Genomic DNA, 26,419 nt, shown 5'->3' with positions numbered 1-26,419 from the left:
AAAAAAAATCCCAATGGCAGGATTTTGGTCAGCTGGTATTTGAGTCATTGCCTGAATAGTTGGACCAATTACTGTAGCCGAGGTGGAGGTGGGTTTGGGGGGTGTTGGTATTCTTTGTAACCCCCACTAGAGCCTGTGTTGGCTGGGGATTTTCCCAAAATAACAAGGGTGGGGGGTCTGTTACCAGGAGAAAAGGGGGAAGTGGTGCTGGGCTGGAAACAAGCATGCGTCGGGGTTATACTTTATGCCCCTATTCAACACAAAGAGGACTCCGAGGCTTTAAGGGGGTTTATATAACTCGCCCAAGGTCACCAGGCAGAAGGATCAGAATTTGGACGCAGGATAGCCAGACCCCAGAGGCTACACTCTGGACCTGTGGGCTGTGCCGATCATGTAAGTTACAAAATGTGTCTACTTGATGCCTATTTAGAGCTAGTTAGCTGGTTAGCTCAGGGCCAAAGTCCCTGTCTGCTTTTGATGGGGCTGATCAAGTCAGGAATGTGGGCCGCCTCATTGAGTCCTTATAAATGAACTCATAGGACCCAGGTCTTCTTTCAAAGAAGAGCTAGGGCTACCAGGTGAGCAAGTAGCAGAGTGTGGCTCAGTCCTAATCCCATCCACCATCATTACTAGTAGAAAATAACACAAAGCATACCTTTTCCCACAGGGCACCGGCAGTACCGTCTCAGTAGGAGAAGGGCCCCAGGCTTTCATTTCCCTTTCCAGATCTTCTTACATTTTCCCTAACAAGGCTGCCTTCCTTTTCATTTTCCCCACAGCAATGGCCCCTGCTGGGCTGAGAGGCAGAGCTATGGTGGCTGATGTTATCACAGCTCACACCCCCTCTGGCCATTATTAAGTGGCGGCCTGTGTTCAGTTGCATGTTTCCTAGCAACCACCATACGTCATGTCCTCTCCTTTCGTTCGTGTCTTCCTTCTCCAACCTAGGGGGCAAATTTAGTAAGAAATGAACCCCTGCCTTCTCGGCTTTCTAAACCATGGAAACCAGAAAATTGACAATGATTGCATTTTCAGGCTCTCAAAATGATGACCGATTTCATGGGCTGGGGGTGGGGGAGCAGAATCCGTTTCTCACGTGTTGGCAGTGGTTTTGCAGAGCCCGGGTGATTTATAGCGTGCATAAACTCATCTTTAGGGAAATTGATTTAAACTGAGATTCTTTATAAGATCAAACATGTCTACTGCGTTGTAACTCGCTGAAGTGCTAGACATGCATTTAAGGCTAAACATTTCAAAACACGAAGACTGCTTTCTTACAAGTTTCCAGCAGTAACAGCCAGTTCCGCTAGCCTCTTCCTTTTCATATGGTGTGCACTCAGTATGGGTCTGTTGGAGAAGAAGCTTCCCAAGACAGATGCTTAATTTCTTATAAGCAAGCCAACTGCTTGTTCTTATTCCTCGTACATATGAATAAATAACCCCCCAGTCCCACCCCCCCACACACCCCCCGCCCCTAACACAGGATCCTGGAACATGGAACAAAGACTAGAATTCTTTTGCTCACAAAGCTTGGAATCTTGGCTTTAATTTATATTAATCTGGTTTTATTTGTTTGCTCTTATTTTGCATTTTTAGTGCTGCTGTTTTGTATTTGTCTTTGGCTTCTGTGTGCTTCTTCCATCACCGCCACCTCTCCGTAATTCAGCCTCATGTGGGTGTTTGTTCTCAGCTGTAGTCATGCGGGTCATCCGTACCTACACATGTTTGGGAAGCTGCGAAATCGTTTATCAGACGGTGTTCCCAGCGCAGATCATGAAAACGGTCACCCGGCCCCAGAGGCGGCCACTGTGACGCATCCTGTTCCTTCTAAGCCACAGTGGTATTCTTCTGTCTAGACGCAGTCTGTTCTCTAGAACAGATGACTGTAATCGAATATGTCAGTTTGCAGGGAAGACTTGCTTCTAATAAGCTTTTAATTCCTAGTAACAGAATTTAGTGAAATGCAAAGACAGTTATATTGTTTAAAGCGAGGCTTTTGGAATGGACGTTTGGGGCTTGGCTCTACTAAAGTGCCATGTGACCTTTCCCCTGCACGTCACCTGAGAGGACCAGAAAAGTCAAGTTTACCTCATTTGTTTGAATGCCCCCAATAGGCTTTTCTGTAGACCAAATATTCAAACACACTCGGTTTTAGTTCATTTGATAGGTTGGAGTTAACGCATTAGTCATAGAGACTGCCAAAATCAACCAATTGTTCCAATGACTGCAGATCTGAAATGCCACAGGGCCACTTATGTGAGGATGGGGACATGCAAATCTCATAGACTTGTGAAGAAAACGAGTCTAATTTTTCTACTGAGAGTAATTTGTAATTATTTGAAGAAATCAAGAAGTCAGGGATAAAGTGTCTCGCCCTCTGGATGTTTAAACCACAAGCAACTTGTTTTTCACCATTTGAAGTGTTTTTAAGGTACTAACAAAGAAAAGTCATAGTAAGGTATTGTAGAAAATTCCCTTTCTTTGCTGTTTAAGAGGAGTAGATTTCATCTGGTTCGTTGTTAGAAGGGCTAAACTCTACCTTCTGCAGTAAGCACCTCGTGCCTTCATTAGGTCAATGGTTTAAATACATAGAGAGGGATTTTTTTTTTTTAATGTAGCGTGTTTTTATGAAGATCCTTCTTGTTGGTCCTTACCTCCTCAAACTCCCTTTATACATCTTCCTACTTTCTGGCCACAATCTGGAATGTCATGTAAAATGATTACTTTAGCATTAATCTTTGATCCCTATTAAAATGCAATTCTGGAAAAGGGGAGGTAGAATATGGTAATCTCAGATCAGTTTTATAACTTTCTTTTTTTAGTTCTTGTAACTTTATAACTTTTATAACTTTATTTTTTTTTTTTTTTTAGATTTTTATTTATTCGAGAGACAGAGAGAACATGAGCAGGGGGAGGGGCAGAGAGAGAGGGAGAAGCAGGCTCCCCGCTGAGCAACGAGCCCCATGCGGGGCTGGATCCCAGGACCCTGGGATCGTGACCTGAGCCGAAGGCAGACGCTTAACCTACTGAGCCACCCAGGCGCCCCTATAACTTTTACAACTTTAAATGCCAGGGTTTCAGTCTCTCACCTGAGATCAGGAGTTAATGGAGGGAGACAAGGAAGGCACTGGGCCGTAGAGAAAGATGGTAGTGAGGGAGGGTCCATAGTAGCAACATGAACCAAAAAGGGGAAAACAGAACAAAGTTGGAAGATGGAAGCCTCAATATCAAATTCAACTTATTTCAAAATGTTTCCTAGGTTTGCTTATTCCCACTGGTTTTTGTCATCAAGAGCTTTATAGAAACATAACATGCTTTTTTTATTCCCTTTAATGAAGCTAGTTTTATTTTTATTTTATTTTTTTTACATTAGAAAAAAGTTTTTATTTAAATTCCAGTTAGTTAACATACAGTGTAATATTAGTTTCAGGTGTACAATATAGTGATTCAACACATCCATACATCACCCGGTGCTCATCACAACAAGGGTGCTCCTTAATCCCCATCACCTACTGAACCCATATCCCCACCCAGCTCTCCTCTGGTAGCTAAAGGAGTCCTACATCTCAGTTTGAACAACATGGAGTTATCAGTAACTAAGATGTTAATGAAACAAATGTGGCAGCATGTGTGAGCAGCTGAAGGTAATGAGTCTGTAAACCACAGCAACAAAATAGCCAAAGTTTAGTCAGGACTTAGAAAATGCCAGACAATGTTGTAAGTTCATTATGTGGGGGTTTTTTTGTTTTTCTTTTTTTAGTTTTTTAAAATTTATTATTTTTAAATTCTAGTATAATTAACACAGTGTTATATTGGTTTCAGGTGTACAATATAGTGATTCATCAATTCTGTACATTGTTCATTGCTTATTATGATATGTGTACTCTTAATCCCCTTTACCTATTTTACCCATCCCCCCACCCACCTCCCCTCTGGTAACCATCAGTTTGTTTTCTATAGTTAAGAGTCTTTTTTTTTGGTTGTTTTTTTTTAAATTTAATTTAATTTTATTATGTTATGTTAGTCACCATACAATACATCATTAGTTTTTGATGTAGTGATCCATGATTCATTGTTTTCGTCTAACACCCAGTGCTCCATGCAGTACGTGCCCTCCTTAATACCCTTCACCAGGGGGCGCCTGGGTGGCTCAGTCATTAAGCGTCTGCCTTCGCTTGGGTTATGATCCCAGGGTCCAGGGATGGAGCCCTACATCGGGCTCCCTGCTCGGCAGGAAGCCTGCTTCTCCCTCTCCCACTCCCCCTGCTTGTGTTCCCTCTCTTGCTGTGTCTCTCTCTTTGCCAAATAAATAAATAAAATCTTAAAAAAAAAAAAAAATACCCTTCACCAGGCTAACCCATCCCCCACCCCTCTCCCTTCTAAAACCTAGTTTTAGCCACTTATTCCTCCAGACGTTCCATTTCATTGTCATCTTGAGTACCACTTATTCATAAACTATTTTTTTTGAAAGTCAAAGCATCGGGTGCCTGGGTGGCTCAGATGGTTAAGCGTCTGCCTTGGGCTCAGGTCATGATTCCAGGGTCCTGGGATCGAGCCCCGCATCGGGCTCCCTGCTCAGCAGGGAGTCTGCTTCTCCCTCTGCCTCTCTCTCTGTCTCTCATGAATAAGTAAATAAAATCTTAAAAAAAAAAAAAAAAAAGACAAAGCATCTAAATTAAATGTCACTCAGTATTTTTATTTTTCCTCATAAACCCCCTTTCTTCTTTTTTTAAAAATTCTTTTAAATGTATCTATTTGACAGAGAGAGAGAGAGCACAAGCAAGGGGAGCAGCAGAGGGAAAGGGAGAAGCAGGCTCCCCGCTGAGCAGGGAGCCCGATGTGGGGCTCGATCCCAGGACCCTGGGATCTTAACCTGAGCCGAAGGCGGATGCTTAACCAACTGAGCCACCCATGGTATTTCTGCTGTAAGCTCAGCAAATTATGAACAATTGTCTCCTTCCCCCAGTGGACAGGCTTGGAAGAACTACCTTTCTCTGGATTCTTAGTAGCTATAAAAGGAACAAAGATTATTTTCAAAGACTGAAACCTTTTTTTCACCTAAGAAGAAAAGAATGTATTGGAAAAAAATAAGAAAGCATGTCTTTGCCTGACCTTGTTATCACTTCCATTAATTTAGGATTCAGCCAAGAGCCCAAGGCTATTGTCTTGATTGCACATCCTGTCTGCACACAGATCCCTAGCATGTAGGTCTCTCACCATTTCAAAACATTTCCAGAATTCCTCCATACTTTGACCCTCTTTGTGTTGAAACTGGTAGTCTTAATTTATTTCCAAAGTCTATCTTTTCTCTCCAAATTAAATAACAGTGTCATGAAGCGCTTCATCTTCTAATATCCTAGCAGCAAAATCATAGCTTTAAAAGTCCAAGGTTATCTTCTGGGCTTTAGAAATTTGGAAGCATTTAAGCTAAAATAATGTTGACAAAGCACAGACACTCCCTTGCAAGATCACAGTGAACATTTTCCCTTTTGGGCGTATTTCCTCCAAGCCAAGCTACCATGCTGCTGTGCTTGGTTCCACATGATTGATCTCTGATAATTTTGCCCCCTTCTGAAAAATGGTTAGGAATAGTTCTATGGATTGCTTTCACCAGACTTTAAGATAGGTTACTTTTCAGTGAAATTCTTAGTCTCTTCTTTCAAAATGCCTGATTCTCTTCGAGCAAGCCCACCAAAGTCCACAAGCCACATCTTAGACTGATGTGCAAGTCACCACGGAAGGAAAGAGTTACAATGACGCTAACAATGAGCGGATGTAGAGGCATTTTCGATAAGAGCTTCACGCGTATGAATTTAATCCTCCCAACGATAAGAATCGAAACCATTGTGAGGTTTTTCACCGTGAAATCCTTCACTTTTCGGTGAAGGAAATATTATTAGAGGAATCCTACTGTCAGAAAAACTAAGACTGAGAAAGGGCAGAAACTTCTGCGTGGACGTGCAGCTGGTCAATGGTGGGATTTGATTTCAGGACTCAGTAATTAACCACTGTTCTACACTTCTTTCACCTTTCCGTGAACCACTGTAAGTTATACGGGCACAAATAAAGGTCCTCAAGGTCAGTTGCCTTTGTATCGATCCCATGGCATTGTGCAAGTCACCTCTGGTGGAGTGACAAAGCATGAATTTGAAAGTGAGAAGCTCTGACGCTGGTCACTGGCTGGGCCTTATCTCTACAATGCCATCCGTGAGTCCTACCGCATAGCAATGTTGGGGGGATCCCACGTGAACCCGTCCCCATCCCCAAGTCCTGTGTAAAGTCTGAAGTACCACGCGAATATAAGTTAATATCTGTCCACATACTGGATTCTCTCCATTTATCTTTCCTTCACATGCCATATGGCATTCCAGTTCTAAAAATAAGGGGGGGGGGGATGACGGTGGTATGGTTCTAGAATATCTTTAACTTCTGTGCCAAAGGCACAGAAGATTCATTTTCAAGTATGCAAGCATTTGTAGAACATTTTCTAGATCAATACATCTTCTTGGGTTGCAGTTCGCGGCCCTCTCTGACAGGAGGTCACTGCCCACACGTGGGGCATGGAAGTATTCAAAACAGATGCAGCCTATCCTCTAAGGTCCAGCCTCCGGCTAATTCTTTCTTGAGTTCTAAAACGCTGTGGCTACATGCTCAGGAAAAGAGAGTGTGCATTTTAGGGTGGGGTGGGGTGGGGGTGCGGGTCGCGGTGGCAGGCACTGAGCTCCGCGTTAAATATTGCCCCATTTGGTTTGGTTACGTTTACTGTTTCTCCTTGGCAGGAGTACTCTTTGCTCCAGTTATTGTTTATAATGTTCATTTTACATTCTCGCTCTTCCAGATACATCGCCACAACTGTTATCCCCCTGCTTGTAACTCCACATTCCACTCAACCCCCTGGCACTTAACCAAGACCTGCTTGAATCCTTCCAAAGTTCATACAGTGCCCTGATGTACTCTGAGAATATTTGATGGGAAGTCGAAAATCTTAGCTCAATCAGTGTTTTTTTTTTCCTTCCCGTTTCGTTTCCTATGCTAATTCCTTCGGAAGGCAAGCAGGACATAGCTCACAAAACCAATGAGGCTCCGTGAGAGAGTTTCTCATTGGAATTGGAGAGAAGGCTCTTCAGAATACACATGGGCCTGGTTTTTTAAATCAGTGCCAGAAAAGTCAGAGTGAGATAGGATGTCAGAGGTCATTTATTCTCACATCCCACCCACCACTCCTACAGGAAGGCGGTAATAGAGCTTCTGGACAGGGGATCCGTGCTACCCACACACAGGAACAGGATGTCTAACTGTGAAATTCCATCTCCTCAACTGCCCCTCCTCAATCTTATTTCTGTTCCCTTGATCTTCACTCCACAATAGAACCAACCAATTGACACCCTCCCCAACACGTCCCAGGCTTTCTGCTATTTGAAGAGGTAAACAGTCTACCCTGAACACGCCTGATCTCGTCTTAAGAGGCGAATATACTACTTTGTGTCTGAACAAAGCATTGCAATAAAGCAAAACAAGGCCGGGAAAAAAAAAAACTGGCACGCGGGACAGAAGTTTAGGAAATTTTTTGCATTCAGCAGAAAATCGCTATGCTGTGAGGGTATATCCTAATATCTGTGATGAACCAATAGAGATAAAAAGGGTGGATGAGACCGTGGAATTAGCTAGTGGAAAGAAGTTGAGAAAATAACTTGGGGGGGGGGGGGGCGGAAACCAGACCTGAAACGAGGGTTGCCGGATCAAATACAGGATGCGCAGTTCAGTTTGTGTCTCAGACAAACAAATATCAGTAATATCAGTACACCCCAAATACTGCATCTGTCTCTTTGTCTCTGCCACTCTGTGTCTCTCCTGCCCCTTCCCACTTTACCCCCCTTTCCAGAGTGTTGTGTCTCTCTCTCCCTCTTTCTGCATGGGATATACTTATCCTAAAAAAAAGTATTACTTCTAGTAAAACATTATTCATGGTTTATCTGAAATTCATATTGAACTAGACGTCTGTATGTGTATTTGCTAAACCTGCTAATTCTGGCTGATGTACCCACAGACTTCCTGCAGAAAGAAGGTTCCAGACAGAGAGCCCTGATACCATGGCCATTCTCATTTGCTTTTCCGCCTGGGTCTTGCTCCTTCCTGGGCAGGGCCTCCCTCTGTTACCCATGGAGATGACGTTGAGCTTGTGAAAGGCAGTGAGAACTGCTGTGGGCGGTTCTACTTTAGGGCTGCAACTTCTGCTTCCAGACTCCAGCCCTCCCTGGCTTCCCCTCGGTTCTCCTGTCATGCGTTCGCTCCTCTTTTTCTGAGCCCTAACCAGGGACAGAGATGATAATGCCTCTTGTAAGTCATCAAAACATTGAGGCCAGCGCCCCGACATCTGTGTCTGCGCGAGATCAGGACTGCCTGGGGATTGGAGACAAGAGGCACCCCCAAGCTCCCTCTGAGATGGGCATTTCACGAGACCATAGGGGTGTCCGACTGTTCCCCGGGGGGTTTCTCTGGCTTGGCAGCCAGCACTGTCCATCCCTGCACACAGCCTCCCTCCAGCTCCTCTTCTTCTTCTTTTTTTTTTTTATTAATTACTTAATTTATTTTTTAAAGATTTTATTTATTTATTTATTTGAGAGAGAGACACACAGCTAGAGAGAGAACACAAGCAGGGGGAGAGGGAGAGGGAGAAGCAGGCCTCCCTGCAAGCAGGGAGCCCGATCCCAGGATCCCGGGATCATGCCCCAAGCCGAAGGCAGACGTTTAACGACTGAGCCACCCAGGCGCCCCCCTCCCGCTCCTCTTCTATCCCTCCCTTCCTCTCTGCCAATGTGCACCTCTTCTCCCCTTTATCTTTCCATCTCCCTCTCCTTTAAGGGCGCCCTTTCTCTCCATCCCTCCCCCGGGGTGATTTCTGTCTCTCGCCAGGCAGTCCCCTTCTCTTTCTGCCCTGGTGCGTCCCTCCCCCTCCAGTCCTAGCAGCCTTTTCTCCATTTGTCCCTGCAGCACTCGCTCCCCCCCCGCCCCTCCCTTCCCCTCCCCTCCATGACTGCTCTTCTCCCTTCTTCTTTCCCATCCTGCCCCTCTTCTTCCTCTGTCCCTTGCCCCCACTCTCCCCCACTCCCGCCTTCTCTTCCCCTCGTTCCCGCCGTCTCGCGCGCAGCCATCGGTGCGCCAGGGAGGCGGCCTCTCTGAGCCTGCGGTGTTTGTCCTTCCAGCTTTGCCACTGGCCACAGCGACACGTTCAGACGCGGTTGGCCCAAATCTGCCCAGCACACCTGCTGAAGTGGGCTGCACGACGCATTCCGAGGGCGGATTTCCTGAAACAAAGTGCAGGCTTTTGTAGCCTGTGAGCGCTGATCGGGCCTCCTTCACAAGGGCCCCGGGGGGTGTGTTTGCTGTGTTCGCTTGGTTCTGCAGAAACCGGTTTTGCAAGAATTCGGAGAAAAATCTGTCAAACCACTCTTATCCTTGGAGCTTATGTTTGTTCCTAAGCGTATTTTTGAAGGGATCAAAATAAGGTTTTCATAAGCTCTTTCCAAGTTCTTTGTTGAGAATGCAAAGCAGTATTCTAAGACTCTTTATTTCCCAAATCTGGAGGGGAAATGCAAAGACTATTTCGAAATAAGAATGTGTATATATATTTGTCTGAGAGTATATATTTGCATACATATATACACAGTGTCAATACAGTAACCCCATACATGTCCTTCCTTCAAAATATCCTTTACATATTTAAACTGTACCTGACTGTGAATCTGTACCATGCGCATATACATACAAATCCTCTAAAGCCTGTGGTTGTATATAAATACCTGGTGATAGAGGAAGACTGTTTAGGATGATTTCACGGACCATGGTTAGGGATGAAAGAATGAGGAATTTGGGGTTTCTGATTTTATTTAAAGATACTATGCCACTTCTTGGTTTAAGCTTAAATTAAGTTTAAGCGCTTTCATAAAAAAAGAAATCTTGAGTAGCTCTCACAAGTTAAGTGTAAAAGGAAATGAGCCCTAGCTCAAAGAATCCTTTGATAACAGGGAAAAGAAGGCAGCCATGGCGAAAGCAAAGCTCAGAATTCGGAAGTTTGGCATCCTGATCATGAATGGACCCAGTCCACATGTCACTGTGTCTCTTCTGCTTTCTGCCACATGTCCAGGGGCTGAAGACAGCCTGGTGGCCTTGAGAACCACACGCCACCACCCTCATCAAACCCGAACACGTGTGAACAGCCGTCTTTGGTTGCCTTTGGGGGAGGGGTTTGGAATTGGAGTCTTGAATTAAAAAAAAAAAAATGGCTTGTGAACATCATGTGCAAAATGTGTCTCTGCTCTTTCCAAAGAAGAACTCAACAGTAGAGTCATTGTGAGGTGTTGCTTTAAAAATAAGCCCTCCCCCCAGCCCCTCAAAAGACCCTCTGATTTCACACTCAGTGTGAGAATAGTAATTAGAGTACACACAGCAATTTTAGATGAAAGGTATCACAGCTAACCCTTAACAACTGATTTTAATTAATTTACAATATTTACTCCATGGTGGAAGTTAGGAAGATATTAGAAGGTAATAGACCCTGACGATATACCTGCCTCCAGAATCATAGTGTGGAGACTTATGTGCAGGAATTCCTTATCTTTAAAGGCAGAATGTTTTGAAGTTTGAAGAATAGGAAGTTTAAACAGAACTTCAACTCGATACTCACCTATACATAAAATGCAACAAAACTTCCCTAACCTTGTTCATAGAGAACAGATAGTAGATTTTCTTTTAGTGTCAGGAAAAGAAGGCATGCAGTACAAACAGCAAGGACAAGAAAGACAGAGAATGTATGTTGTAGGGGGAGGCCACTACCTTAACGCATAGTAACATGTATTTCAAAATCCCTGCTATGTCGGGGCACCTGGGTGGCTCAGTCGTTAAGCATCTGCCTTTGGCTCAGGTCATGATCCCAGGGTCTTGGGATCGAGCCCCGCATCGGGCTCCCTGCTCGGTGGAGGCCTGCTTCTCCCTCTCCCACTCCCCCTGCTTGTGTTCCTGCTGTCGCGCTCTCTCTCTCTCTGTCAAATAAATAAAATCTTAAAGAAAAAAAATTCCTGCTATGTCTGATAGACTTTTAGTGACAAATAGAGGGGAAGAAATACCAAACAGAAGTGGTCTTAATTAGCAGTAGACCCCTGAGCTTGCTGTGTCGTGACTGACGAAACAGTGACAAACTATTAACTACTGTAGCTTTATAGTTAATTTTTAAATAAAATAGGGTGGGTTCACCAACTTCGTTATTCTTCTAAGGGTTGGCCGCTCTCTTTCCTCTGCATTTCTATATAAATACTGGAATCAACTTGTCTCTTTCTACTGAACAGCCTATGAGGCTTTTAATCAGAAGCGTATTGAGGCTATAGATCAATTTGATGAGAATTGACATCTTAACAATATTGAATCTTCCAAGCCATAATCATGGCATATCTCTCCGTTTATTTCTACCTTTTAAAATTTTTCTCAGCAATATAGTTCTCAATCTAGGTTTGCACATCTTTAGTTAAATCACTTCCCCAGTATTTTATCCTGCTGTAATTATATAAAAATACAATTGATTTTTATATTAATCTTGCACTATGTAACACTGTTAAATGTCTTTATTAGTCTGGGCAGTTGTAGATTCCTGAGCATTTTCCACATAAACTGTAATGAAATTTCTGAAAAAGGAGAGGTTTACTTCCTTTTAAAATCTTTATAGCCTTTATTTACCTTTTTCATTTTTTTTTAAAGATTTTATTTATTTATTTGACAGAGAGATAGAGAGAGAGCACAAGTAGGCAGAGAGGCAGGCAGAGGGAGAGGGAAAAACAGACTCTCCGCTGAGCAGGGAGCCGGACGTGGGGCTGGATCCCAGGAACCTGGGATCATGACCTTAGCCGAAGGCAGCCACTTAACCGACTGAACCACCCAGCCACCCCTACCTTTTTCATTTTATTGCACTTGCTGTAGTATCCAGTACAATGTTGAATATCACTGGTTAGGGCAGACACCCTTGCCTTGTTCCTGATCTTGGGGGAAAGTGTTTAGTATCTCACAATAAAGTATGATGTGGTTTTCCATAGATGCTCTTCGTTAGGTTGATAAAACTGCTTTCAATTCCTAATTTACAGAGAGTATTATGCCATTGAATGGATGTTGAATTTTATAAAATACCTTTTCTGCCTTTAATGAAGTGATTGTATGGCTTGACTCCTTTTCACTCTTCATGAGGCAAATTATATTGGTTGATGAATTTTGAATGTTAAACTAACCTTATATTCCTGGTCATGATATATTATGCTTCTTACATGTTGCTGGACTTGATTTGCTAACATTTAGTTAAAGACTTTCATGTCTGTCTTTGTGAGGGATACTGATTTGTGATTTTCTTTTCTTAGGCTATATCTGCTTCATCAAATTTTGTTATCAGATTTATGCCAGATTCATACCATGAGTTGGGAAAACATTTCCCCCTCTGTTCTCTGAAAGAGTTGCATAGAATTGGCAGTATTTTTTCTTCTTTCAATGTATTGTAAAACCCTCTGGGTCTGGTGTTTTCTTTTGGGGAAGAAGTTTCATTTCAATTCAATTTCTTTAATAGGTCTAAGATTAATAAGATTTTCCATTTTACCTCGTGTCTATTTTTTTTTTAAGATTTTTTATTTTTATTTTTGACAGAGAGAAAGAGCACAAGCAGGGGGAACAGCAGAGAAAGAGGGAGAAGTAGACTCCCTGCTGAGCAGGGAGCCCGATGCGGGGCTTGATCCCAGGACCCTGAGATCATGACCTGAGCCGAAGGCAGACACTTAACCGTCTGAGCCACCCAGGCGCCCCACCTCGTGTCCATTTTGATAATGTGTTTTTCTACAAATTTGTGCCTTCCAACTAACTTGTCGAAATCATTGGCATAAAACTATAGTAGTACCTTATTTCTCTGATGCCTGCAGAATATGTTATATCCTGATATAGGTGAATCATATTTTCTCTCTTTTTCTTTGATCAGTGCTGCCAAGAGTTTGTCAAATTTATTAAGTTCAAAGAATCCACTTTTGGCTTTGTTAAATACCTATTATTTATTTGCTTTCTATTTCATTGTTTAGTGCTTTTATCTTTATTTTTCCTTCCTTCTATTACCTTCGGGTTTAATTTGCTCTTTTTTTGTTCTAGCTACCTGGGGTGTATACTTAGATCATTGATTCTAAACTTTTCTTTTTTATAAACATTGAACTCTACAAATTTTCCTCTAAGCAGTGTTTTCGCTGCATCTCACAAATTTTGATATATTGAGCTTTCTTTTTCTTTCAATTCAAATGGTTTTCTGGGGCGCCTGGGTGGCTCAGTTGGTTGAGCGACTGCCTTCGGCTCGGGTCATGATCCTGGAGTCCCTGGATCGAGTCCCGCATCGGGCTCCCTGCTCAGCAAGGAGCCTGCTTCTCCCTCTAACCCTCCCCCCTCTCATGTACTCTCTCTCTCTCATTCTCGCTCTCTCAAATAAATAAATAAATCTTTAAAAAAAAAAAACAAAAAAAAAACAAATGGTTTTCTAATTTTTCTTGCGACTGCTTCTTTTACTTGTGGATTATGTAGCAGTGTGTCGTTTACTTTTCAAATATTTGAGGCTTTTTAAAAGACCTGAGTTTTTTCTCTTGTTGTTTTATCTGTCACTTAAAAGGAGGTATACAAATCTGCAACTATAAGCATGAATTAGTCTTTTTCTTCTTTAGTCCTGGCAGTTTTTCTTCATTTACTTAAAGCTCTGTTATTAAGTACATACACATTTATTACTGATATGTCATCCTGATGACTTGCGCTTTTGTCATTATGAAGTGTTCATTTGTCTCTGGCAACATTCATTGGCTGTCGTACCTGACTTTAATACTACCCTGCCAACTTTTTTATGTTGAGTATTTGCATGATGTATCTTTTCCATCTTTTTACATTTAGCCTACTTGTGTTTTTATACTTAAAGTCCATCTCTTTTATATAGCATATAATTAATTCTTTATTTTTTAACCCTTCTTGACACTCTGCCTTTTAACTGGAGTGCTTGGTCCCTTTATATTTAATACAATTATTGGCATTGTTCAGATTAGGTCTACTATCTAGCTATTTGTTTTCTATTTGCTCCCTCTGTTTTAGATACTTTCTTGTGCCTTTATTGCCTTCTTTTGACACTAATAGAATTGTTACTAATAACACCAAATATTTTTTCACCTTAAATATTTTCAGGATTTAAATCCAGTGTTTTTTCTGTGTACGTGTGCACTTGAGACATCACATAAATCAAAACTATGTTAATCTTATATAGATAACATAAGTTTCAATGTTAAAGGGCAGTCATAGTAATAGAATAATTATTATTTAGATTTTAACCAGATTGAAATTATCTAGATTCCAATAAGATATGATTTCTTCTCTCAAATACCTGATCTTAAAAGGTTGTTTGGTTGGTTGGTTGGAAACATTTTCAGTGTCGTAGATCTGAGCATCATATGCTTTGATTTGATGCTTTTTTCTTGTAAAAGCAAAGTAATTGTTTTTGAGATTAGATCTCAGTTTTTATCCCTGTACACTTACATTTCCTCATATTCCTGCCATGTGTAAAGCATGTAATTTAAATATTTAAAAATCAGGTGTCAAGGTTTGCATTCAAATCTGCACTCTACCCTCATAACAAATATACACTAGGCTAATTGTATTACATTATGTTAAATGTAAAATATAAGATTTTTGAAAACCTTTGGAAACACCTTGAGTCTCTAAAGTGTCATTTCTAGAAATAAAAGAATTCCCACTGTACAATCTATTTTGATTATTTTAAAGAGTTCATGTCCAAGCTCTACAATATTTAGAGCAAGTTGTATCTTGAAATTAGTAGCTTGAAATGAACAGTTGAGTGATTTAGAAAAAAGTCCATTGTTTTATTAATAATCAGTACCTTTTCACAAGCTGGGTTGGGATAGCATCTGGATAAGGCTTCATTATGAGCCTCACTAATAGGAGCTCCACTTGCAAACTTTAGAAGTTAAACACTTGGGTTTTAAATGAAAATTACCATTTTTTCCTTTTCAGAAAGTCACAGGATGACCTATGTTTGGATGGACACAATGATTGCTTTAATTTTTTTTTCCAGTTTATTTTCCCTTTCTACTCATGACTTCAGGAAGGATTAGCATTCAGTAGCTAAGGTTTAAGAATGTACTGTTGATCCGCCCAGGCAGACGTGGTTTTGGAATTTAATTTGGTCAGCCTCTGGTTCAGCCAGACAAAGAGAGAGGAAGGTGATAGCATGCCCAGTGCTTGTTGTTGTTGGAAACGTGACCCTCTGCTTTTGAAGGGTTCCCAGTGTGTGTGCAGCAGCAAGCCCCTATGACACAGGAGAGCAGTCAGCGAGGACAGTGAGTGAACACGGATGACAGAAGTGTCTGTGCCACTCATTCATTAGGGACTCACAAAGGGGCATAGAAATTCTGGGCTTTTGTGGGGATCGAGAGCTTCGTATCAAATGTCTGCCGGGTAATTTAATTACATGGGCATGGTAGGAATGACACAGTGGTTACATTAATAAACTGAAGCATTAAAGAATAATAGCCCAGTTATTGCTGAATTATGGGAAACACGCAGCCTATTCATTCCTGGTGATATTAGAAGGGAGAAGGAGGGGGCTTCCTACGTTGCGCTTGCAATGCATAAAGAAACAGTTTCTTGCCTCTCCAGACCTGTGGAAAACCTGGTACAGGGGAAGGTCCAAAATCGCACCCAATAGCATAAATCTTACTTTGTTTGAGATGCTTAAAATATCATAAGCTAAGTCTGTTTTTATGGTGCTAAATAAAACTGACTCGGGCCAGACATGATAATGAGCATGTCCTGCACAAACATCTCCCTACAGCCTTTCCAACAGATCACAGGCCTGATAATTCCCGTCCGTTGTCCTGGGCCTCTTGTTAATAGAATCTACTTTATATCATCAGAGGCTACTAGGTTGGTAGCTTAAAAGAAGTAGCCTATTATTTAATAGAAACTAAAGTAATTTTTCATCTTCACTCATCCCTTCTGGTCGGCTGGAAGCAAATGCCATTTTCCCTTCTGTAGGAGCAGGGGAAAAAGGAACACACGTTTTATTTCATATCATTTTGCAAGAAGCATTTATTGAACTGTGCCAACACTGTTCCAAGAACCGTGATGTGGAAGTCAGGGGGAGAGATGGATAAGATGCGGTCCTTGATTTCAGATTTCAGTAGAGGAATCCATAGCTTAGCAGCCGGCCGTTTACTCCCATTTAACCCATGATTTCTCTGCCTACCTCTCATGGTCATCATTCTGTGGCCTGAGTTTTTCCCTGGGTTAAAATATAGATAGATAGATAGATAGATAGATAGATAGATAGATAGATAGATAGATACATAGATAGATACATAGATAGATACATAGATACATAGATACATAGATGATAGATAGATAGATAGATAGATAGATAGATAGATAGATGGCTTTTAAAGATCCATTGCACCTCTAAAATTCTTTGAGCCCCTAAATTCTGAAAAATTTATTTCGAGGAGACAATAAACATTTCACTCACACAGAAACTAATTACAATATACAGAGAATGGTCCAAGGAGTCACTGTTCAGTAATACGAATTATATTTCTTGCTTTGGGGTTTTAGGAGAAACTTTGAGAATTCAAACGTGAACAAGTCGAATACTAGAATTTGAGGGAGACGGTGGCTTATTTCCTATTACAAACTACACAAAACGAGAAACTAGCAACTAAACTAAACTAGAAAGCAAACTAAAGTGGTCCGATTTCCCGGACCAAACACAAAGTTGAAGCGTCCGTGCTAACACGTGAGCAAGCAGCCCATTTCCCAGGGGAGGGGTACCCCAGTTACTCAGGGACGTCCCCTCTATGATGATTCCTTAAATCGGTGCTTCTCACGTTGAGCATGCAACAGAATCACGTGGAAGGCATGGTAAAACACAGATTGCTGGGACCCCGCCTCGGAGTTCTGACTCAGAAGGACTGAGATGGAGACTGAGAATCGGCATTTCTATCAATCTTCACCCCCCCCCCACCCACCCATGCTACTGCTGGTCCAGGGACCACACTTTGAGAACCCCTGCTTTAAACACAATGGCGATGCCCTCGCATCTTCAAAGGAGTTGCAAAATCCCCTCTGCTTCAGCAGAATTAAGACAGATTTTCGCTGAATGTGGATCTCCACATGGCTCTGATGAGCCAGTCCTTCATAACTCAAAAGGCAGAGTTTAAAAATACTAACGATGAAATAGAAACAGCATGAATCCTCGTTCTGCCACATAACAGAGACATTACATAAATGGAGATTTGATTGCAGACTCAGTTCTTTGCTCCGGCTCTTCTGAGCATTCCACTGGGATCAAGAAAGTGGTCGCGGCACATTCGCTAATTGTATCCCTTCCCAGTCCTACTTTGTCATGTGCTACAAGCACAAAAGAGGAATCCAGCCCCTGCCTACTGGTTCCTGTGGAGCCACAAGCTTCAGAAAGGCTTAAGTCAGCAGTTCCTGGCTCCTTGGCCCATGCGCACCACAGTTTGGCCACCACAAATGTGGGTCAGCGAGTTGCCAGAATGCCGAAGTAGAGCGGTGGTTATAAGGACCAGAAGGCACAAGTTGGAAACATGTGATGCTGGCACAGTTCTTAAGATGGGAAATGAAGGCAGAGGTCAACTCTGCTGTTCTTGGATTGTGTTCTGTTATGCCAGCGCTTTCTAAAGCCAACTGCCACTTACACAATTTTATTTTTCTCTCATAAATTCTGCCAGACGGTGGTTTCAACCAACCAGGCTTGGCTGTTGAAGTTTATGGTCAAATGCATCTTTATTCCTCTGTTCTTAGAGAAAGAACACTCAACTAAACTTTGTATTACAGACTTCGATCTTAACCTGAGTCGCAAAACCCATAGTGTTAGAAATGCCTCCTTGCCGGTTTTAATTTTGTCACAAAGTTCAAGTAAATAATTTGATGTAAATATTTACTGGTTTCCCCTCGCGGGGAATTAGATTCATAGCTTCTCAAAATAATATGAGATTTGTATTATCGACTTGTAAGAAATGGCAAGTGTTGCTTAACTGATACCCAGAGAGTATCTCCTTGCTGGTTCCGGTTTAAATATGTAGTGAGAAATCAGGCTTAGATAAGATCAGGCTAAAAAAAAAAAATTCAAAACAGGTAATTTATCGTATATCTTGCTTACATAGCTTTATCTACAATCAGAGACTTAAAAACTTCTACCTCGTTCCATTAAGAATTAAAGAGGCACAGGGCTCCTGGATGGGGCAGTCGGTTGAGCTTCCGACTCTTGGTTTCAGCTCAGGTCGTGAGATCGAGCTCTGCGTTGGGCTCCGTGCTCAGCGTGGAGTCTGCTTGAGATTCTCTCTCCCTCTGCCCCTTCTGCTCATTCTCTTTCTGTCTCTCAAATAAATAACTAAATCTTAAAAAGAATTAAGGAGGTGAAGTCCTAGAAATACAGAACATATTAAGAGTCACTGTGAGGTGGGGCCGGGCTGGCTCAGTCAGTAGAGAGTGTGACTCTTAATCTCAGGGTCATGAGCTCGAGCCCCACGCTGGGTGTTGAGATTACTTTAGAAAAAAGGAGTAACTATGAGACAGTGCAGGAAAGAAAAAAATCTTTGAGTTTGGCTGTATTACATCTTTGGTGCAATACGTTCTTTTTCTGAGGATATTGACCCTAAGCGTGGCGTGTGGTGATGTCCATTAATGTAGGAAGGTTTTTTAAAATAACTCTTCTTTTAATATTGAATATTTAACATGGCCAATATAACTTAAAAACAATTTTTAAAGAAATAGCTACATGCAGCTTTGTCCCTGCATTTATAATTATTTACATTTATAATTTTTACATCAGATCGTAGAGGATACATTTATACACTTATAATTTTTACATCAGATCTTAGAGAATACTATCGTATTCTCTTTGCTTTCCTCAAAACCAGATCTCTCTTAAGCAGTGAGCTTGCTGGGAAGGCACTTGTGGAGGTCAAGAGAGACACAATCTAGACCTCTGGGTACAACGACTTATAGCCTTGGAGCCTGCTTTTATTCGTCGAGCTTCTTCAGGGCCCTGAAGTGGACATAGTTGGATGTCTAGATAGGGGTTTGGCACCCTCAGTGTCATGGCGACATCTCCCTCGGAGGAAAAAGAGCGCTGCTTATTGTATAGTGAGATGATAGGATTGACCCACCTTGGGGGGGTGGGGGGAGGGCGGCCTTCCCTGAACCGTTTACTCAGTACCACAGCTTCTGAGCTCACCACCATGAACTCACCAAACCTAAGAGAGCAACCCCCTTAGCAAAGTAAGCCCCCCACTGGTTTCCTCTGACATCTCCAAGCTTGCTGAGTGGCACACAGATTGAGCCCATCCCCTGATTTTTTTTTTTTTTTTTTTACAGAAGACCACCCTTTATGAGTAAAAGGGCTTAGGAATCCTATGATTAAAACTCCAAAGTCAGCTAAGGTGACTAGGAGAAACAGCCAAACCACAAAGTGGACCAGATGGCAAAAAGGAAAAGCTCCTCTATTTATTTTCTTTGTTTTTGTATTTTCCTGCAGAGAAATAAGTCGTGAGGAATCTATTTGAAAGTCCCAGCTCAGATGACACCCCATTCATGAGGCATTTCAGGTTTTCCCAGCTGGAAATGATCTTGCCATCCATCCTCTGAACTACAGAGCACCCAGGCCTCTTTTATCGCATTATTCTATTCGGCTACGTGTTCTCATTGTCCTCGTACATGTCTCATCGCCTTTCTTAGACTATGAGCTCCTTCAGCATCAGCATCGTACCTCAGACAGCTTTGTGTTTCCTAGGAAGGCCAGCATCTTATTCTTGACCGTGCTCAGAACCACCCGCCAAATAAACATATGTACGGGCCGGGCTACATAATTTACAGAGCCTGGTGCAAGATGAAAACGTGGGGCCCTTTGTTTAGAAGTTACTAAGAATTTCAAGATGGCAACAGCAGGGCATGAAGCCGGGCCCGGGGCCCTTCTGAGCCTGGGTTCTCGTGAGACTACATGCTTGTCCACCCATGAGGCCTGCCTCACCCATGTGTCAGTAAACGAATGAATCCATCCATTGTGCACTTAACCAACCAAAGCCATGGTTTCTGTTGTCTAATCTAGACTTGGGTTTAAAAACAAGCAACAAAAGACAAAAAAAAAAAAAAAAAAACAACCCACACCAGCCAGGGGGCGCCTGTCTGGCTCGGTTGGGAAGGCATATGACTCTTGATCTCAGGGTTGTGAGTTCGAGCCCCACATTGGGTATACAGATTACTTAAATGAGACTTAAGAAAAAAGCCCGCAGGGGTGCCTGGGTGGCTCAGTCGTTAAGCGTCTGCCTTCGGCTCAGGTCATGATCCCAGGGTCCTGGGATCGAGCCCCACGTCAGGCTCCCTGCTCCGCGGGAAGCCTGCTTCTCCCTCTCCCACTCCCCCTGCTTGTGTTTCCTCTTTCACTGTGTCTCTGTCAAATAAATAAAATCTTAAAAAAAAAACAAAACAAAACACATAATAAAAGAAAAATAAATAAATAAACACACACACACACTAGCCAGGAGCCAAGTTTTTTGACTCCTTGAGGCAATTATATTTTGTCTCTTTTACTCATTACTTTTATTTAAATAGATGTTTCCTTAATATCTCATAGGTTAGTAGACACCGTTGAAGATGATCCAGCTTTTTACCAAAAGCTCTGTCAGCACGGAGTGCATGTTGACAGTCTCCTTTTACTGCCCCTTGGTTATTTTTAGCTGGCTTAAGTTGTAGGTAATTTAAATATTTCAACCGTGGATCCAGAACTGCTAAATGAGGTAAAGAAACTACACCTTTAATGAAATACCGTCTTCCTGAACTTTCTCAAATGATTTTTTCCAACTAATTTTTGGCCTTACGATTTCTAAGAAGCCTGAGGATGCCAATGTGATGTGTGTTTTCTGTGACAAATTCCTTTTATGATTTTAATAGCGCAGTAACGGAGGGTGGCATCCTTCATTCTTGAGTGAGGCTTGTTTATGCAAGTCTGAGAGAGGGGAGTTCTACGAAAGGAAAACGGGAGAGCAAAGTCTGCCCTGGAAAAATTCAGCCGCTAGAAATGTGGTCTTGTCCAGATAGTGAGAAAATAATTGTCTCCAGGTTTGATGAAGGGTTTATGGCGCTAACATTTTAGGATGAAATACAGCTGGTTTCGAATTCCACTGTCAACTCAGAATCAAGCTAATTTCATGTGGTTTGGGGTTTTGCAACTACTTTTTTGCAGAGTACTTCTCAGGCCTTTTTGTTCCAGAAACACCCTTGAGCCAAAAATTAAAAAATAAAATGAAATTTTACTTCAGTCCCACCAGGAACCTTACTGGGCAGCATTACTGAGTTGCCCCAGCAGAGGGCACCATTACACCTCCTTCCGTTCCTGAGGTCCCCCATAACTTCAGCAAACCCCTCAAAGAGGTTCTTTAGATCCTCAACCTGGACACACAATCTCTCTGATAAGGGAGTGGGGGAAACCAGCAGGAAAAAGACAGTGATACTTTCCAGAGGCAGCAGCTTCTGCAGTTCTAACGGGCTCTTGGTGTCAGAGGTTGCTGAGGGGTTTCTCCTTGGGAAACTTAATTCGAAGACAGGATTTGGGCTGAGTTTCTGACCGCCTAGCCTCCCTTTGTTCCTGTCGACTTCCTGAGCCAGATCTCCAATCATCTCAGAAGTTCCTTTTCTACTTAAATAAATAAATAATTGATTAAAACTAGCATGATAATAAAAATTTCAGTTTTCCTCTTGAGGGCTAATATTCATTAACCCTGCAGCTCCGAGAACACCAAGGTATTTTTGCTGCTTTCGGGGCCACTTTGGTAGGGGGAGAACAATCGACTTAATGCTTAATTCCTGTTTGTCTTAGATTTTTGTGTTCCCCTATTGGAATTGTCATTTGTGTCCTATTTAAAGACTTATCATCTCCAACTGGTTAATAATAAATAAGGGGTCAGCTTTGCTAACTATCCAGATCCTATCATCCACACTTAAAGGGATGGAGAATTCAAATTCACATGCATGTATATAATTTGCTTTCTTTTTAAAAAATATAATTTGCTTTCTATTTGTAATAAGAACATGTACTTCAGTGGGTTAAGCCAGGGGGGCAGATCCTTTTACATGGCAAAAGAAAACATTAGAACTACAAGGAGCTTTTGAGAAATGTACACCCCCTGTCTCCCAACTCTGCACGAGAAGCATCATCTATGATGTGATTTTTTATGCAGCAATTTGCTTATTTTTAAAACTATACTTGGCCTAGGATAACATCAAAAGGTTTCTTCTAACCACACGTTTACTCAGACTTAAAAGGAGATGGCCAAGGAACTATGTGGGTGGCAATTTGGAAATATTTCTGTGCACAATCCTCCAAGTAGCCAGCCTGTATTCTAAAAGAAAGTATTCTGTTTTGAGTGCAAAACTGTTGACTTGGCCTTAATTTTCAGAAAGATATGTTTTTAGATTTAATCTCCTTTGCCCAAGAAAACAACTGTTGTTCTTGCCAGCACCGTGTGTTAAGGAAGTTTGTGGTCCCCACGAGCCTTACGTTGTTGTGGAGTTGAACTTTGGGTGAAGGGAAATTTGATCCTGTGTTTGGGGCACAGAATGACCATGGAAAATATTTGTTGATTGACGATGCTGCTGGAACATTAACGAAGAACGCTCTCTCTTTAGATCTGATAAGCCAGAAACTCGCAAAATTATACTTTATATGAATTTGTCTGAGTTAGAGACATGTAAACCTGTTACAGCTGTTACTGCCCAGCCCTGTGGACGTGGTACTGGACCCATGACTCCTGAATTCACCCTACAGAAAGTTGTCCTACAGTTCTGACCACAGGAATTTACCCACTCACGCGCACACGTGTGGAGGGAAACATCCGGTTTAACTCAAGCACCCCTCGTCACGCTTAACTTCGTTTTGGAGAAAAGGCCAACTTTCTAATGCACTCCGATGAGATTATTCTTTTAAAACTTGCGATAGGTACAGCACCCGAAAGAGAATATTATGTCTTGATCAGAACAAAATTAGAATAATAAACACTGTTTTGAAATTGTCATATTTTAATGATAGAATTTTGTTTGATTTAAACAAAGCTTGGCATTCTCTGTATTATCACTAATTGCTTTGGTAATTATTTTTTTTTCCCCTTTGTCTGATGATATTGTTCCCTTATGTTAACATCTTGGCAGGCTCCTTGGATGTAAAATCTTTTCAAGCCCTACCAGACATGGCCTCATTTTCATTCCCTTTTCAGTATAAACGAGGCTATTGGCCTGTGACTGACTTTTATCCATGGCTATCTGGAAGCATGAGCTACAGTTAAATAAGCAATAGCACGAATACGATGGAAACAAAACCATGTTAGAGTGTTCCAGATCTGATTAACAAAAATCGATCGCTCACAGATTTTTCAAGTGGGTGCGCTGGTTCCACACAAGATCAGCAACTGTCAAAGATGAACGTGTGGTTCTTCCTTTCGAAGAAGAATTCCTGACTTGGATACGAAGGCCCTGTGAGCTGTATAGATTTCCAGCTCAACAGCCACGTGACTTCGGGCTCCCTTGGAGGTGAGCGTCTTCCGGGCCCTCTCCCATTCAGCTTGAGCCCGGGCTCGCTTTAGGCTGCACTCCAGAAAGGCATGCCTCATCCCTGGGCCTGGGCTACCGGCCTGCGGATGAATGTTGCCGCTTGTTTGCGTGCCCAGGCTTGGGCACAGAAGGAGCTTCTCCCTCGCCCTTTAATGACATTTTCATTTTCTTTTAAGAGTAGTCCTTTCAAAATGCCAAGAGAAAGCATCTTGCTGTGGAGTGTGTGAGACCGATCACCGCCAATGCACAGGATTCCAAGTGCTCTGAGTCCAGCGGTGCCCCTGGGAAGAAGAAATGATTAAACCAGGGCCCTGTTATAATAGTCACTGCAAACAGGGTGTTTTCTTTCCTCGGCATTCTGGAGCCCATTGTCACAAGGCATGAAAGCAACAACGTGAAGGGTGACTTTTTTCCAAAGCTTGCAATTGAGATGAATGCAGGGGAGATAGGAAGAGTTAACATGACAAGACTGAGCCTGCCCAGGGACCAACAGGAGAGGGTACCCTGCGGCCTCCTGGCCTGAACTAAATGGTTAGTAAGGGTACCCCCCCCCTTACTAAACACTTCGGCTCTCAAGACCTTTGAACCATCTCAACTAGTGGGCTTTAAGTTTGTATCACCATGAGAATCATGGGCCGCACTGGAAATGAGATTCTAAGTGGAAATCCCAACCCAGATTTTATATTTTTAATGTAAATGGTTGCGTTAAGGGAATCTCTCTATTTGTTCTTGAATTACACAAACCTAAAACTTTAAGAAATTCTCTCTCTGCCTCTCTCTCTCTCCGCTTATTTTCTAGCTAAAGCAGTGGTTTGTTTGGTTTGGTTTTAGTGTAATTGACATACAATGTTACGTTAGTTTCAGGTGAACAACTCTACGTCACGCTATGCTCACAAGGGTCGCTACCATCTGTCACCATACAACACTATTACAGTATCACTGACTACGTTCCCTGTGTTGTCACCTTCCAGCTCCGTGACTTCTTCATTCCATTCCAACTGGAAGCCTGTATCTCTCATTCCCCTTCACCCATTTTGCCCATCCCCCCACCCACCTCCCCAGCAATGGTTTTGAACTTGGGCATATTATCAGCATCACCTGGAAGACTTGGTAAAGCCCAATAAGCCCATGGTCAGAATTTCTGATTCAGTTAGGTATGGGGTGGGGCCTCAGAATTTGCATTTCTAACAAGTTGCCAGGTAATGCCGATGCTGCTGATCCAAGGCCCACACTTGGAGAACCACTGAGCTACAGTCTCATCACAAAACAGTCTCTTGTTCTTTCAAGGTTTTGTGGAAGAACGTGGCTGGTCTGAAGGAGCTCATTTCAGTAGGAATCTTTCTTATCCTTCCTCCGATAATGAGAAGGAGCTTACAAAGGAAAGCAGTCAAAGCTTTCATGACTTTTTCTAGAACCCAAAGATGTATCCAGTGGTTCCTTGAAGAGAAAACATACATTTCTCATTGATCCTCTTCATCGTTTCTTTCCTCAACTAGTATCCTTAAGAGGAACTCAAATGTTACTGAGGCGCTGCCCTGTCTAAAAATTTCCAACACAGAAATGAAGACTTCTACCCATAACCTAGGCTAGAGTTGGATCTTTTAAGATCCATCTTGTCATGGCTGATAACGCTTGAAATAATTATTCAAATGTCAACTCTGAATCCAATAAACTGAATTTGAAGTCCATTAAAGCCCCCACTCGTGCTCTCTCTCTCACTGTCACTCTATCTCAAATAAATAAAATATTTTTTAAAAAACATAAGGAGAATACATTTACACTACTGTACAGTATTTATCAGGAAAAGTCCGTGTATAAAAGAATGCTTGCAGTTCAAACCTGTCTTGTTGAGCATCAACTGTACTGTGTAATTTTACTTCAGACAACTTGAAAGAGACATGGAGGCATAGCCAGAATTCCTTTTTTTTTTTTTTTAAGATTTTTTTATTTATTTGACAGAGAGAGACACAGCGAGAGAGGGAACACAAGCAGGGGGAGTGGGAGAGGGAGAAGCAGGCTTCCCGCTGAGCAGGGAGCCTGATGTGGGGCTCGATCCCAGGACCCTGGGATCATGACCTGAGCCGAAGGCAGACGCTTAACGACTGAACCACCCAGGTGCCCTCCCTTTTTTTTTTTTAAGATTTTATTTATTTATTTGAGAGAGAGAGCACATGGGGAGGGTCAGAGGGAGAAGCAGACTCCCCGCTGAGCAGGGAGCCTGATGTGGAACTCGATCCTGGGACTCCAGGATCATGACCTGAGCCGAAGGCAGTCACTTAACCAACTGAGCCACCCAGGGGACCCCATGGCCAGAATTCCTAAACTCCTAAAATTGTATATGGATCAACATGGCTGGGAGTGTTTTAATCATGTTTCACATTATGTACAACTAAATGTGTTTTATTAGTTTATAATCATGGGACTGGTTTGTTTGACTTTCACAGTCACAGGAAAAGCCCCAACATTACAGGGGCTTGAAGAAGGTCCCTTAATGATCTGAAACTTGTTAGACCATTCTGGGGCGAAGGTGAGGTCTGAAGTGGCTCTCACTAATTTAAAAGCTATCTGGGGGCTTTATACTTAAAACAATTGAGAAAACCCTCATTAATTGACTGTCACTTTCCTTGACAAGAAGACTGTTGTTCATCCTGGCTTCAAAGATCATCATGAAAATCACTTGTTAATAGAATAGAGAGTCTGATGGAAGGGAGGAAGGGCACCACCCCATGCGCTCTTGTCTCTG

General features: G+C 42.3%; 1 protein-coding gene across 1 annotated transcript in view; it reads left to right on the top strand.

Annotated features, from left to right (window-relative positions):
• MID1 (midline 1) overlaps positions 1–26,419 on the top strand; it is a 588,477-nt gene that overhangs the window by 330,522 nt on the left and 231,536 nt on the right. The window lies entirely within an intron of this gene.

The sequence above is a fragment of the Mirounga angustirostris genome, unplaced genomic scaffold (genome assembly GCF_029215605.1).
Source record: "Mirounga angustirostris isolate CCGP_5_RB_7025 unplaced genomic scaffold, mMirAng1.0.hap1 SCAF_11, whole genome shotgun sequence".
In the NCBI taxonomy this organism is placed as follows: Eukaryota; Metazoa; Chordata; class Mammalia; order Carnivora; family Phocidae; genus Mirounga; species Mirounga angustirostris.
Note: the sequence above shows the minus strand (reverse complement) of the source record. Positions and strands in the feature narration are given on the sequence as shown.